Raw genomic sequence first — 14,735 nt, 5'->3', positions numbered from 1 at the left:
CTCCACTACTCCCCTAGTACGGGTGTCAGGAGAAGTGGCACCAGACGTAGTGGTGCAGGTGGCTGTGGTGTCGACCCTGACACATGGTGAACGACGTACAGGTATGTTTTTGCCTTTGGTACTAATTTGTACCACCAATACCTGTCTAGTACGGACCCCAGAATCATGCCCCTGTGCTCCCCCTGGTCGTACAACCCGCTCCCATACACATGTTTTGTATTTGGAGGTCTCTCTCGTGTGTTCAAGATATGCCCTTGCTCCAACCCCTTTTCATTTCGCAAAATATAAGTGTACTTGCAGCTTTGAGTATGCTAAGCAGAGGGGTGTTATACGCCACTGGTGACACCTTCCTTAGAGAGTAAAGAAGGGCCTCATCAGCGGGACCTATGCTTATACAAGTGTGTGGGTGTAACCGAGGCGTGCCCTGCGGATGTCCTCGTGGGAGTGGCCTCGCAGATGCTGGAGCATGGACGCAGCCGAGGCGAGGCCCTATGGAAGACCTCGTGAGATGGTGGGCGTGCTGAGGCGAAGTGAGGCCCTGCGGATGGCCTCACGAGATGGTCTCACGGGAATGGCCGCGACAGTAAGGGGGCTGCGGATGGCCTCGCAGAGGTGGGCGGGGGGGCTCACGGGAGTGGCCTCGCGGATGGTGGGCGCGCTGAGGTGAGGTGAAGCCCCGTGGATGGCCTCGCGGATGGTGTGTGCACCGAGCCAAGGCGAGACCCTGCGGATGGCTTCGCGAGATGGCCTCGCTGGAGGGGCCTCGCGGATGACAGATGTGCCAAGACAAGGCGAGGCCCTTGCCAGGTGCACCGAGGTGTGGCGAGACATTGGTCTCACGAGACGGTTGCAGGATGTCAGTGGGGGTCCGAGGAGAAGTGGTCATTTGGAGTCGGGTTGACTTGAGCACTAATTTGGGGGTTCAAATGGACTTCAAACATGGTTTCTTAAGACCTTCCAAGGACCTGAGGTATGAGAGGTGGGTTCTTTACCGGTGTTTAATTTTGAGCATCCACAAAGCAAATCCCAAGATTTTTATCATTATCGTAGACTGTAGTTATGATTTAATCTACCTTAAATAGTAGAAAGATGACCTAGATTGTTTATCATATACTATATTGTTTTTAAACCTACCTCGAATAGTAACAAGAGGACATAGATGGTTTCTATCACATACTACGGTAATGAGTTAATGGCCATTAATATTGTAGTCCTATATTTTTTTATGTTTTAACGTTATATGGTTTATGATTTATGTTTTTAGTCTTATGATGTATGATATATGTTAGTAGATTTTCCTTGCTGGGCATTAGCTCATTCCTTTTTACTTTTGATGGTGCAGGAAAATGAGCTTGGAAGGCGAGATGGATTCGTGGCAGCTTTGGCATGTGTATTGGGGGAGGACTGAATGAATGGACTGTTGGAAAAGATCGAGGATGAAGTTTATATATTTTTTTAATTTATGTATTTATTTTTCCACACTTTGTATATGAACAATTAATTAACAATGGGATCCTGTATTTTGCATTTTTATAATAAAGTTTTATTATCCTATGTATGTATTCCAAAATAGTAGTTATGCTTAGTAGTTTTAATGGTCATAGGTCTTAGAATTAGTCGAGGCATTACATACATGTTTGGCTAGCACTAGCGCCACAACCTATGGAGTCATTATTCCAACATCCTGAGGAGGAGCCTCTTTCTCAGCTTCATTCCTCTAGAGTCAGTTGCTAATTCTATGGGGCAGGTGGAGGGTCCTGACCCTGGTTGCTATCTTCGGCCATATTGCCGCAGAATCGATTTGATCGCTGAGGCATAACTGCAATATGCCTGCAATCAATGACACCGCACATCAGGCAAGATTATAACTTCTAAAGAAACCACCCCCCAATTCAACAGATCAAACACATATAGAAAACAAACACAATATACACAGCGCATAATCATATAACAATCAAAGTGACCATACCCTAGTATTACATGCACATCATGCTCTATATATCAACAGACAGATAGGCAATTCATATAAGTAGTTAGACAAATATTTCACTTAATACCAACAAACCCTGACTCGAGCTTGTCTTTGGAAATGAGCGTACATGTTCGGTCAATCTCCATGAACCATAAACATTGGCACGCTCTGATACCAAGTGGTAATGCCTTACTACCCTAGAGTCGTTACCATGTGGTTTAAAATGTGTACTTGACTCACTAATCAAGGTGTTAGACCCAAAAGTGTAATTAAATAAAAGTAAAGTCTTAATTAATAAAACATTATATAAATGGTTTAAACATTCATTAAGATCATAGAAAAGTTACAATGGGATCATAAAATGTTGGTTAACACATATTTACAACTCAAAAGTCATTGTGCAATCGACCTTGGCGACAAAATCTGACATTTACACTGCGTTCCTCAAAAGTACCCCAACCGTGGCAACTAGGTAGGCCAAACATGTACGCACTACTCCATGCCCTCCATATCATGTTTGGTCAGCCTTTCCCTTGCCCTTTCCTCCACCATAGAGCATCCATGAGCCAAGGCCCAGCAAGAAAACTTCACCAGCATAGCATTTAATAGTTCATTTTAAAAAGTGCATAACTAATCAAACAAAACAGACAATCCAAGGTGCGTTACCAGGCACCATGTTCACGGTCCTAACCAAGCGATGAGTAAAACACCCTTAGATGGCCCTGCCATGGCAACCTGCATGGAGCTTGCATATTGTCATTCCTGACCCTTGTCTCTCAGTCACAAACACATATATGACTTAGTAGTTACAAACATTTACACATAACACTAAGAGTAATGTAAGCACATATAATCAGGCCATCCCCTGCTCTACGTGCACAAACAATTTTCTTACCTAAACTCCACAAGCTTCAGGTAAACGACCTAGATACGATCCCCGTCAAACGACCAGATTAGCCCTAAGTAACAATAATATCAAACATTCATCAATATCAGGTAAATAAAAACTTCCAAACCTAGTTCTAGCCACTGGGACCTTGAATTCCACTAAACCATATAGTAGAATCCTTCCTGATCCCCTAAGTTTGAGCTCCAATGATTGAAGACCTATTTTGGCTATTTTTCACAATTATAGCCGTGCATCAGGCCGAAGGGTAGCGGCACGCTACAATTCATAGAGCTCAGGGCTCTCTCTTGGGAGACACGGGTCGTCGCCACCCCAACCAGTGCCACGACTCTCAGGTGATTTCAGAGGACCGCCAAAGCCATTTCATGTACATGGGCCACGGCGCATGAAGAACAGTGTCGTGGCTCGAACTCGAAAGACAGAAATTTCCCAACGTTTTTAAGAAAAAATCATCAAAGTATTCTACCAAATCCATCATATTTTAAAAAATCAAACCCCCAAACAAGCTCATAGCAACATATACAACATTTATAACCTATAAACTATCTCAAAACTACCTCAAACCTCAAAATTTACACTTAAGCTAAAAACTTCAAAAACCTTAACTATAAGCATCAAAAACTCATAATTTAAGGGTTAAATCCTTACCTCACTTGTATAGAACGACCTCAAGATTTCTTGGCTACAACTCTTCCTCCCTTGATCCTAAAAAATCAGCTCCCTTTGATCTTGGTTTCTAGTTTTCTCTAGACAGCCTCTTAAAGTCTAACTCTTGAGAATAGAGAGAAAAGAATGACTTAGAATCTACCACCATGTTCTCAGCAATCACTCACCTATCCTCAAGCCAAATTACCCCTTTGCCCTTCCCTTTAATTAAACTCCTATACTATCCTCAAGGGCATCCTAGTCTTTTACTCCTTCTCTTACAAATATGGCATTTTTTCACTTAATTTCCCACCAATATCAACTACTCTAAACTGTTACCAATAGTTACGCAAGTTTCCAAAATACCACTAATTACCAAATATCCCCACTTGTGACTTTCCGCTAAAATTGCCTGATGGGATCCACCGATGTCGGGAACACATAAAATAATATAATCATCATACATACCCTCAATGGGTTAATTTTACAAAAATGCCCACTGTTACCAAGCATGGGACTTTAGACACAGTTAAATTCACCTAATGACATTAACATTCATAATTAAACACATAATTAAGTTATAATAAGTTATGCCTCCTAGCACACTATCCAAAGCCAAAATAATCTTTCTTTTCAAATTTTTGGGATGTTACAAATGTAGTTGGCAAAGTGAATTAAAACAACATGTCTTTGCATGGCTGTAATGTAGGCTAGGGTAGAGGTATGGATTACGATGGATTTTTGTAGGCTAAAACCTTTAAACCTAGCTTTCCTTGGACCTAATGAATTCTTTATCATCTACCCATTAAAAATGGACTCAATGTAACATCTTCAAAAATGTTAATAAGGTTTTGAACCTTGGATAGCATGTCGCGAGGGCATAATTGGATATATGTGTGATTAATTGATTAAATGTGTGACTATCTAGCATGCGTGATTTATATGATAATATGAATATATCTAAATGCATGGTTAGGAGTATTAAATATGCATGTGGGCCTATTTTTGTTTATAAGGGCATATCTGTATTTTTGGCTTGTTAAGGGCATAAATGTGATTATATGCCTCAAATTATTGAGACCACATTATTATGTGGATGTATTCATAGTATACGGCTTGAGGCGATCCTATAGAGCGGATTAGCAAAACAGTCATAGTGGGGTTTAATACTCGACTCTGGGTGAGCTTAGGGGTATTTTGGGAAATTTAATGTATATTTGGGATTTATCGAGTAATGGGTATGTATTTGGTAGTTAGTTGTGCATGACAAGATTTATTGGGAATTTGTAGGATGACTAGAGGAATTAGCGGGAATTGGGGTTAATGCCTGTTTTACCCTGAAGGGAAATTAGGAGGCTGGGTTAGTATAAAAGGAATTTTGTTCATTTTAATTAAAAGATATAGTTAGAAAGTATAAAACTTAGGCTAGAACATATCAAAACACTCCCCAAGTCTCTCTCTCTCTCTTTCTCTCTCTTGAATGTTCACTCTCTCTCCCTCTCTTGTGCTTTGAAGCTGAAGAACGTTTTAAAGGGAAAAGCTTGGTTTTAAGTTGGGAAATCTAGAGAAATAAATCTAGGAATAGCCAAGCAATTGTTGAGGATTAAAGCGTCTAACTGAGGTAAGATTTCAGGTTCCAGGTTGTTGAATTTCTGGTTGGTTATGATCAAGCTGAGGGTTACTAAAGGGATGGTTCTGAATTTGGCTTTTAGGGAGGATTGAACTAGTTCTATAAGCAATTTGTGTGTTGTTTATGAGGTATTATTGGGCGTTCTGGACCTAGTTTTGGCATGGGTACATATTTGGGGTTGAATTCTAGGGCTGTGAGTTGGGGAGAAACGCAGAGAGTCCCAGGGATTTCTGGGTTCACGAGGGCGCGGCACGACCCAGTTCATGGGCCCCGCGACCCGCGTGACCCAAAAGGCCCTGGGGGGCTTACTGACTTGTGGGCGAGCCGCGGCCCTAGGGGGAAACTCACGACCCGCCTCCCACCCCCTGGGATAAGAGACTAGCGCCTCTGTAAAGACCCAAAACTTACTAATAAGGCTTAAGGGCCTTGATTAGTGCGCCAGGAGGGCATAATTGGTTTATATGTGATTTAAATTATTTAATGCATGATTATGTGATAAGCATGCTTATATGATTATTTGGATGTATGAGATGACTGATTATGAGTATTAGTATGCATATAGGCCCTGTTTAGATTATAAGGGCATATTCGTAATTTTTTCTCGTTGAGGGCATAAACGTGATTATTTGTGATCAATTTTTGAGACCATATTATTATGTGGATATATTTGCAGCGTGTGGCTTGAGGCGATCCTAGTGAGCGGGGGTCGAATCCACCACCCTCTTTGGTGGAATTGGGCTTTGATAACTCTATAAAATAGAGTTATTTTACCACTTTTTATGTGCTAATTGTTGCTTAATCCTTGAGTTTTTAATTGATTTATCAAGTTTTTAAGTGATTTTGAATTTATTAGGTTAATTTTGATTTTTATATATTTTTTGTGTGTTTTTATAGTATATTATTGAAAATTTTTATAGTTTAATTATTTAAAAATAATATTGTTAAGTTAGGAGTAAAAAGATGTATTTTGAGCTTAAATGTTTAATTAAATTAAATTTTAATTAACATTTTCATTGAACTTTTGTTGTATATTTCATTATTGAAAATATTTAATTTTAATTTAATTTATGTTTGTTTTATAGGGAATTTTTTGTATGATATTTGCTCTTGAAAAGCAAGAAAAATGGTGAAAAAAATGGCATTTCTGTAAAGGGAAAGCAAGGAAAGTGGTATTTCTACATGCCCAAGCAAAGCCTCCTTGGCCCAGCCAAATGCTGCCTCAACTCATTTGGGCCCAAGCCCAACAGCCCCAAGACCACCTCCCAGCCGGCCCACTTCAGCTGCACCCAGGCCCAACGCCTCCTGCACTCATTTCCCACCAACTGCCTGATTCAACACCAAGGTCTCCTTCAGCTCCTAGCCTTCACATAATGAAGCAATCCACCAGCCACGTTCAACTCCCGGCCTCAACATCAATGAAGCCTTCAACAAGCATATACCCCAAGCCTTAGCCAGCCTTCACAAGCATATACCCCAAGCCTTAGCCAGCCTTAGCAGCCCAAATGCCAAGGCCCAAGTCAACCTTGCCAAACAGCCACAAAAAGACCAAAATGCCAAAAATCATATTTTTCCTTCCCAATATTTTTCACTCAAATATCAATTCACTCTTCCCTATTTTTCTTACCTAAATAAACATTCCTAATTTATTTTTTACCCTAGCTTTTCACTAATCTTTTACCCAACCAAACATTTCATCTTTCCAATATTCTTACACTTACTCTATTTATCCTACCACTTCCCAACACAATTAAATTAATCAATTTATTTATTTTAATTTGATTAATTTAATCTCCATATTTTGCCTATAAATAGTGTCTTGTAAGACCATTTAGGGAGCTCTTCTTCTTCATCTTTTCAACATATTCTACACATATTTTTCTCTCTTTTCTCTACCATTTTCATCTTTTGAAGAGCATGTCAAGTATGTTATTTTGTAATTTTTATCTAGTTATGAGCTTCTAATCTTTTTCAAAGGTTATTAAGATGATGATGAAGCAAAATGTAACTAGATAGTATTTTTTGTTGTATGTTGATTTCCCATTTGTACAACATTGTTTATGGATTTTTTTTCTATCAAAGATATGCATTTTCCATCTATTATTGATTGTTAAAGCATATTACACTTAGTTCTTCATTATGCAAAAATATGATATTCTTTGATTAAATGTTTTTCATTAAATTGTTCACATCTAATTCTTAGAGCATAAGTATCATATTTTGCCTAAACATAATCTCTTTGATTTTTTGTAGTTTCACTAGGTTGTAACACAACTAATGCTTAGAAATTATATCTTATATAATTGAAGAAAAATCCTACCTTTTTGAAAGAGTAACTTGTGCTTGAATAGAAAATATATTTTGAAAAAATATATAGTGTGATTTATTTCAACTATATTAAAACTTGGGAATCAATATACTTATAAATACTATTGAACTTGCATTTTGTGGATTCTAAAATCTTAATAATCTTATTTTACATATCTCATTTGAAAACCATTTTTCTATTTAATCTTACATCTTTTTATTACTTGTCTTTTATTTTTCTAAAACAAAATCTCATCAAATATTTGGAACTAGGTTAGAATATTCTTGCTTTGTTTGAAATAGTTTCTTTTGATGTTAGTCAACTCCCATGGGTTCGACCTCGTACTTACATGAACATTATATTCCGAAACGATTCGTGCACTTGCGAGTTTAAATATTAAAACACCCGTTTTGGGTCCAACAGGCTTCCCGAGGGCTTTATAGGAATTGGGTGCTACACTACATATACTTGCATGTAATATTGTATGATGGTATTATGCCAAGTGATCATGAAATAAATGGCCTAAGAGTGCTAGAATCAATATTGGTGCACAGACACGGCTCAACCACTGGTAGCTGAGGTTATGTATAATCACTGAGCTCGTCCTAAGCGAGCCGAAGCCAGTGGAATAAACAGTAGGTGCCGCCTAAGGGTGCCGGCCCTGGATATTATGTGATATTTTTGTTGTTTCTAATCTGATGATTATGGCATGTTTATTATCTAGATGATTGATTATTGGTTTGCAGATTGATATCACTGATTATGTGAACAATGTGATCTGCTAAGTATCTAATTGATGATTTGTGAATTATCTGATTATCGATTATTGATTATGCTCTGTAATATGGATTTCTTGTTGGGCCTTGGCTTACGGATGCTACGTGGTGCAGGTAAGGGCTAGGGAAAGCTGGTTCAACTCTGATTTTGAGAGCTCTAGAGGCATAATCTACATAGTCAGCTGCTGCTCGGTCGCCACGGTCAAGGGATGGACAGTGACAGGAGAACCTGAAATTTCTATGTTGCCTTAGAGTGGCTTGTAGTTGTACATAAACTTTGAATTTTTTTTTGTAAACTTCCCTCTAAACTTTATTTCTTTTGGGATCCCATGTATGACATGTTTATTTAAATGAAATGTACCTTTTATGACCAAAATCTTTTAACCCTAGTGCAATATCGGTTTAGGGTCACATTTTCAACAATATGACTTGATTAGCAAGTCTTGGACCTTTATAAACACATAGTGTAGCGAACTTGGTTATCCAGGGTGTTACAACCTTTGACTTGGGGCGCATCGCGCACTTAGGGCTAGGTCCCAACTCGCCTAGGCAGCCATAGGCAACGTTTGTTTTTAGGCTCGGGGACTTAAACCTAACCGCTCGGGATGAATTCTACTACCCAGTTTAGTAGAATTTGAGGACCCGGATTTAATTGGAAAGCATTTAATTGGATTAGAGTTTTGATAGTTATCCATTGTCGCTTGTGACTAGGGTTACCGTTAAGGCTCGAGATTGAGGATTGTCCTTGGGATCGCTCTACATCCTTCACTCAGGACTTGAGTTAAGAAAACTGCACATTAGCTATGTATGGGACTAAGATTCCCTGTAAATGAACATATGTGTTCTGTAATCTGTATATCTATTATGTGTGATGTGAAAATACGACCTAAGGGAGCCGGGACTAACGTTGAGCGTGCTGAACGCAGCTCGGCCTAATTGAGTCGGGATCAACTAAATAACCAGAGGGCTCGGCCTAAGGGCGCCGACCCTTATTTAACTATATTAAGATTGATATATATGCTTGTTGATTATGGTTTTCTTGGTGAGCCGTGGCTCACGGGTTCTATGTGGTCCAGGTAAATGCAAAGGAAAGGTGGACTAGTGATGAGTTGAAGAGCTTTGGGGGTGGTGTGTACATTTGCAGCTGCTCTACCACCACGACCGAGGGATTTACAGGGACTAGAGCCAAAAACTATATTTCGCCATTTAGGTTGGCTACCATTTTATCTATTTTTTAGGGTTGTAACCATTGTGTAAACATCATTTCTTGGATCCCATGTTACAAACTTTTATTCTAATGGAAATCAACCATCTTTACAATCAAAATCTTTTAAACCTAGCCGATCAGTTGACTTTAGAAACACATTTATGTTAAAAATACTTGATTAGCATGTCTTGCTCTATCTTAAACACACAGTGTAACGGTCTTGGTTACCCAGGGTATTACACTCAATCTCCCTAACTCATTCACTATAACTCACTTCCCTTACTTCTATAAATACTACATTTAAATGCCTAAATATAGCTACAATGCATCTACATACAAATTTATTTATTTACAATTAACTATATATACATATATATATTTTTTAATTTTCTTTCCTTTTTCTCATTTTTTTTCTTTTTTTTCCCTTCTTTTTCTTTTGTTTTTCTCATTTTTTTTAATGAAATGAAAACAAGACAACTTAAAATTAATACCCTTAAAATAAAAACATTGAAGATCACAAAAACATACACACAATGAAGAATGAACACCGTAAGAACAAAGATACTCTTTCCTCACTTCCCCCAAACTTATCTAAAATAATGTCCAAGACAAACTAATCCTAATGTTTGGTGAGAAATAAAAATGGGATATTCAAAAAAGGATTGGCTATCAAGTTAAGGTTACTTGAAAAAAAATAGGCCAATAAGCTCAAAGTTGGGTCACTAGGGAAAATAATTACAAGGTAAGCATGAAAAGCACAAACGGTCTAAGAAAGTTGACTAAATCCTCTCAATATCACTAAGCCTCCTAGGATATCGCCTCAATGGAATTACCAAGCCAATTCTAAAATCTTGATCCTTCATGAATACTTCGCTTAATCATGGTCAAACTATGCACACTCAATGGAAGCACACTCTTACTATGGTGGAATTAGCATAGAAAACTTTAAATACAAAAGGATTGCTAATACACAAGAGTTAACAAATATTGTAATTTTGTTTGCCTAAAATTTTGTCATCGAGCCACCCCCACACTTAAGCACAACAAGTAGAAGAATGGATTCAGTTACAACCTAGACTCTAGACTTCACACAAAACACACCTAAAACTTAATAAAATAAAATAAAAAGAATAGTAATTTAAACAAGCCCGCCCCCCCCTGAAAATTAAGAGAGAGAGCAATGTCCTCATTGCTACCCAACACAAAACACCAACAATAGTAATAGTCCAAATAAAAGCATAGGACAAAGAAAACTCCCTTTTATCATAGACCGCCACCATCAGCATCTCCTTGCTAGCCCTCTCATCGTCCTCAGTGCTATCTCCTCTGCAATGTGTTAAGATGCTATTTGCAAATTGAGGCAAGAACGAGAAGGGTTTGGTGAAATTCTTCCCAAGCATGTTCTCGATGGACTGATTGCGCACTCGATGCATAAACTACATCATGTCCATCATATTATTGTGGTGAGTGTCAACCACAGGGGAGAAACTTGAGGATGCATGAGGAGAAGGGTGAAATTCAATTCACGGAGGTGTAGATGCAGAGGGAATATATTAGCGGTGGGCTCAGAATCATGTGGGTCAAGATCGGAGTCTTGAGGCTGGCCTTGAGCCCCTTTAACTAGAACACGCTCAATGTTGAAGTCTGTGATGCACCACGCTTTATATCACTCCTTTTCCAATGACCCCATATGAACTTTTGCATGCTTGAACAACTAGGAGATCAAAGAAGGGAAAAATAGGCACCCCTTCTTTTTAACCGCACAACTACGAATCTCATTGAGAATGATTCTACCCACTTCAATTGCTTGGGTTATCATGATAGCATATATGAGGAACATACACTCCACTGATGGTGGAGGTGTGGGAGAAAGGGATAAAGTTGTTTCACACAAAATAGAACCAAACCTTGGCAGCTGCGACTAAGAATTTACGACGGCAAGTATGTGAACCTCACTTAGAATATCCCTATTCCGTGTTTCACACTAAAGTGGTGATCAGTACCTCATGTGTTATTTCCCAATCCCACTCCTTGACATTGGCTACACAGTCATCATCTTCTTCTTTAATGTCAGGCAAGCCAAAGATAACATTATTGGTAGCTGAAGTGAATGAAACCCGTGTCTCTCGGACAATGACATCTTCTATACTCGACGGTAATAGTAAAGTAGGAACCATAAAAAAGTTTAAAAAAATGTGTATTTAAGAAAAACTCTCTTACCAATATACCCTCAACGGGTGAAAATTATGAAAATGTATTTTTTTTAATGAAAGCGGGTCTTTAAATATATTTAAAACCCATAATCTTGCATACACAATTATATACTAGTATAATCAACATAATCACCCCCACGTGCCCTCCCGTCATGCTTATCAAAGTACTTTAAGCACATTACAAGTTTTGGGACATTACAATTGTTGCGCAATGTTTCCCTATGTTCAAAAGTTTCTCACTAAGTCTTCAAGTTTTCCGACCTTAATTCATTGATGAGTTCTTACCGTCAACGATTTGGCACCGTCTGTGGGAAAGACGAGTGTAAATCTATTGTTCCTACATTGTTTCCAAAAGGAAAAATTCCAAGGCGATCAAGACGCCTAGAAGAGTTGCATGATGTGGAGGTCCACATGATAGGAGACCAGCTGAGGCCTCATGAGAGACCCTCAGCCACCTCAGAACATAAAGAGATGGACACCCAGCCACCAGTGGGAGAAAAGAAGTGTCATCCCAGACCATCCAACCCAATAGGGATCCTCCAGTGCCGTCAGCCGCCCCCACAGATGGCCTAGGTACACATCCCCCTCCTAGACCACCCACAGTACAGTATTTTGGCTACCATAACCTTGGTCATTCAACCTGTAGGCCTGACAAGAGTCCCCAGGTTTCGTGAACTCAAGATCCTGAACTTGTTTTTATGAGGACGAGAAATGCGAGTTGCACAAGAAAAAACAAAGTCTAGAGACCATGCTGGAGAACATGCAAGAGTTACTAAACAACCTACTACAAGGGAAGTTAGATAAGCCCCTTCCCAAGACTAAGGAGAAAGAGCGGAGTAGAGGGCAAACCACACTTCCCATGGATGATGGGAAGAGTCGACACTCCACTAGCAAGACCCCTCGTTCAAGGTATCAGGAGGGCTCATGCCAATGGTGCAACCTTAGGACCAAAGGCAGAGGGATAATGCTGACTAGAGGAATGAAGATGAGGCTGCATCGAAGGAAGCACCCTTCGACCAAAGAGAGAAGCTCAACAGAAGAAGGTTGGACATAAGGAAGAAACCCCCCGTGGCTCCTCCAAGGGACACAGGAAAAAGGAAAGTCGACCCTTCTACCCTTAGAGACTCCTTGTGTAGTGTCCCAAAATTTGCTAATAAGGCTTAGGGCCTTGATTAATGTGTCGGCAGGGCAGTAATTGATTTAATTATGATATTACATGAATTTGGTAATTATGTGATTAGACATGCATGATTGTGTGTATTAAATATGCATGTGGGCCCATTTCTGTGAATAGGGGCATGTTTGTAAGTTTGGCCCGTTGGGGGCATAAATGTAAATATGAATGTGTTGTGAGTGAGACCCCAGTGTTATGGGGATATATTTGAGATGTGTGATTTGAGACGATTCTAGGGAGCAGATTAGCGGAATACTCCCAACGAGGTCAAATGCCCGGCTCGGGAGGAGCCTGTGGGTATTTTGGGGATATAATTTGTGTTCGCGAATTATTGAGTAATGAATAGTAATTTACCAATGATTTAGTATGTTAAGAATAAATGGGGATTTATAGGAATATTTAGGGACTTAACGAGATTTGGCAAGTGACTAAATTTCCCTGGTGGCACTTGAGGACTTAGATGACTTAAGGGGCAATTTGGTCTTTTCATAAGGGTATGCTTGGTTTAGATGAGGCTGGATATACATTGAGATAGCCTGAGAAACCACTAGAACTAAGTAAAGAATAAGGCAGAAGCTCTCAAGTCTCTCTCTCTCTCTCTCTCCTTCGGTTCTCCCTTTCTTTTCTTGGTGTTTGAAGGTTTGGATTAGTTGGAGGATTTTAGACTGAATTCTTTGAGGAATTGGAAGCTGGATGTGGTTGGGGATTAGCTCAAGGGTAAACATATCAGTAAGGTAAAGAATTTTAGCCATTGAAGCTGTTAAACTCCATTGAATTTCTGTTAGAATTTTAAAACTTTTATGGGAGTGGATTGTAAGTTTAATTATGGATGTTGGCTGAGTATGTGGGATTGTCTTTGGTTTTGTTACGATGCCTAGGTTGTGTAGACAAGGAACTTAAGTTCAATTTTGAGTTTAAGTGATGTTTGAATTGTGATAATTGGGGTTAGGCTTGAAGAAAACGCAGGTTGTTCTCTGGGTTTAGAGGCTTATGCCGCGCCCCAAGGGTCGCGGCCCGTGTGTGCCTGAAGGCCTAGGGAGGTCTTTGTTCTTGAGGCACGCCGCAACATAGGGTATAGCATGCCGCGGCCCGTGTCCCACATTTGGGAGGCTTTATGTCTCTGATTTGGGGCGCGCCGCAGCCCTTAAGGGGCTAGTTCGCGCCCAAGCTCTCAATGTTGTCCTTTTGAGGGTTTTCGGTTTATGAACTCAAACGTTAAGGCTCGGGAAGGATTTTACCAACCGGATAGGTAGAATCTAAGGTCCCAGAGACTAGAATTATATCCCAAAGTTATTTAGTGGATTAGAGCTTGATGGATGGCTATTTTTGATGCGTTGTGACTAGGTCTTACCGCTCAGGCTTGGGATTAGGATCGTGCTCAGGATCACTTTGGATTGTCTGCTTGGGACACCAGGTAAGAGAATTGTTTGTACCCGTAGAGCTATGTGGTGTGTTGTACTGTATGTATTGTTTTATGTTTGTTATGTCATATATGTGATTATGACTCATCGACAAGAGCCGTGAGCGGTAAGAACCAGAATCAGCAAAAGCCAAGATAGGCAAGGGCCAGGAGCGGCAAGAGCCGGAATCGGAAAAAGTCAGGAGAGGCAAAAGCCAGAAGTGGCAAGAGCCGGGAGTGGGAAGGGGTCGAGATCGGTGTTAAGCATGTGGAGTGCAAAGTCGAGAATGGCAAGGGGTCGGAAATGGCGTTGAGCACGTGGAGTGCAAGCTGTTAGTGCGAGACCCTCCTAGGATGCTGGAGTCATCCTCTTGGTGTAGACTGCGAACCCATGGCCTGGTAAAGCACCTGGGATGACATGGCAGCTATATGTTTACCATGTTGGCTGCTTTGTTATATGCAGTTGTAATATTGATTTGTTGTGTGAATATACTATTGTATTATTAT

The sequence above is a fragment of the Humulus lupulus genome, chromosome 4, assembly GCF_963169125.1.
Source record: "Humulus lupulus chromosome 4, drHumLupu1.1, whole genome shotgun sequence".
Taxonomy (NCBI): Eukaryota; Viridiplantae; Streptophyta; class Magnoliopsida; order Rosales; family Cannabaceae; genus Humulus; species Humulus lupulus.
Note: the sequence above shows the minus strand (reverse complement) of the source record.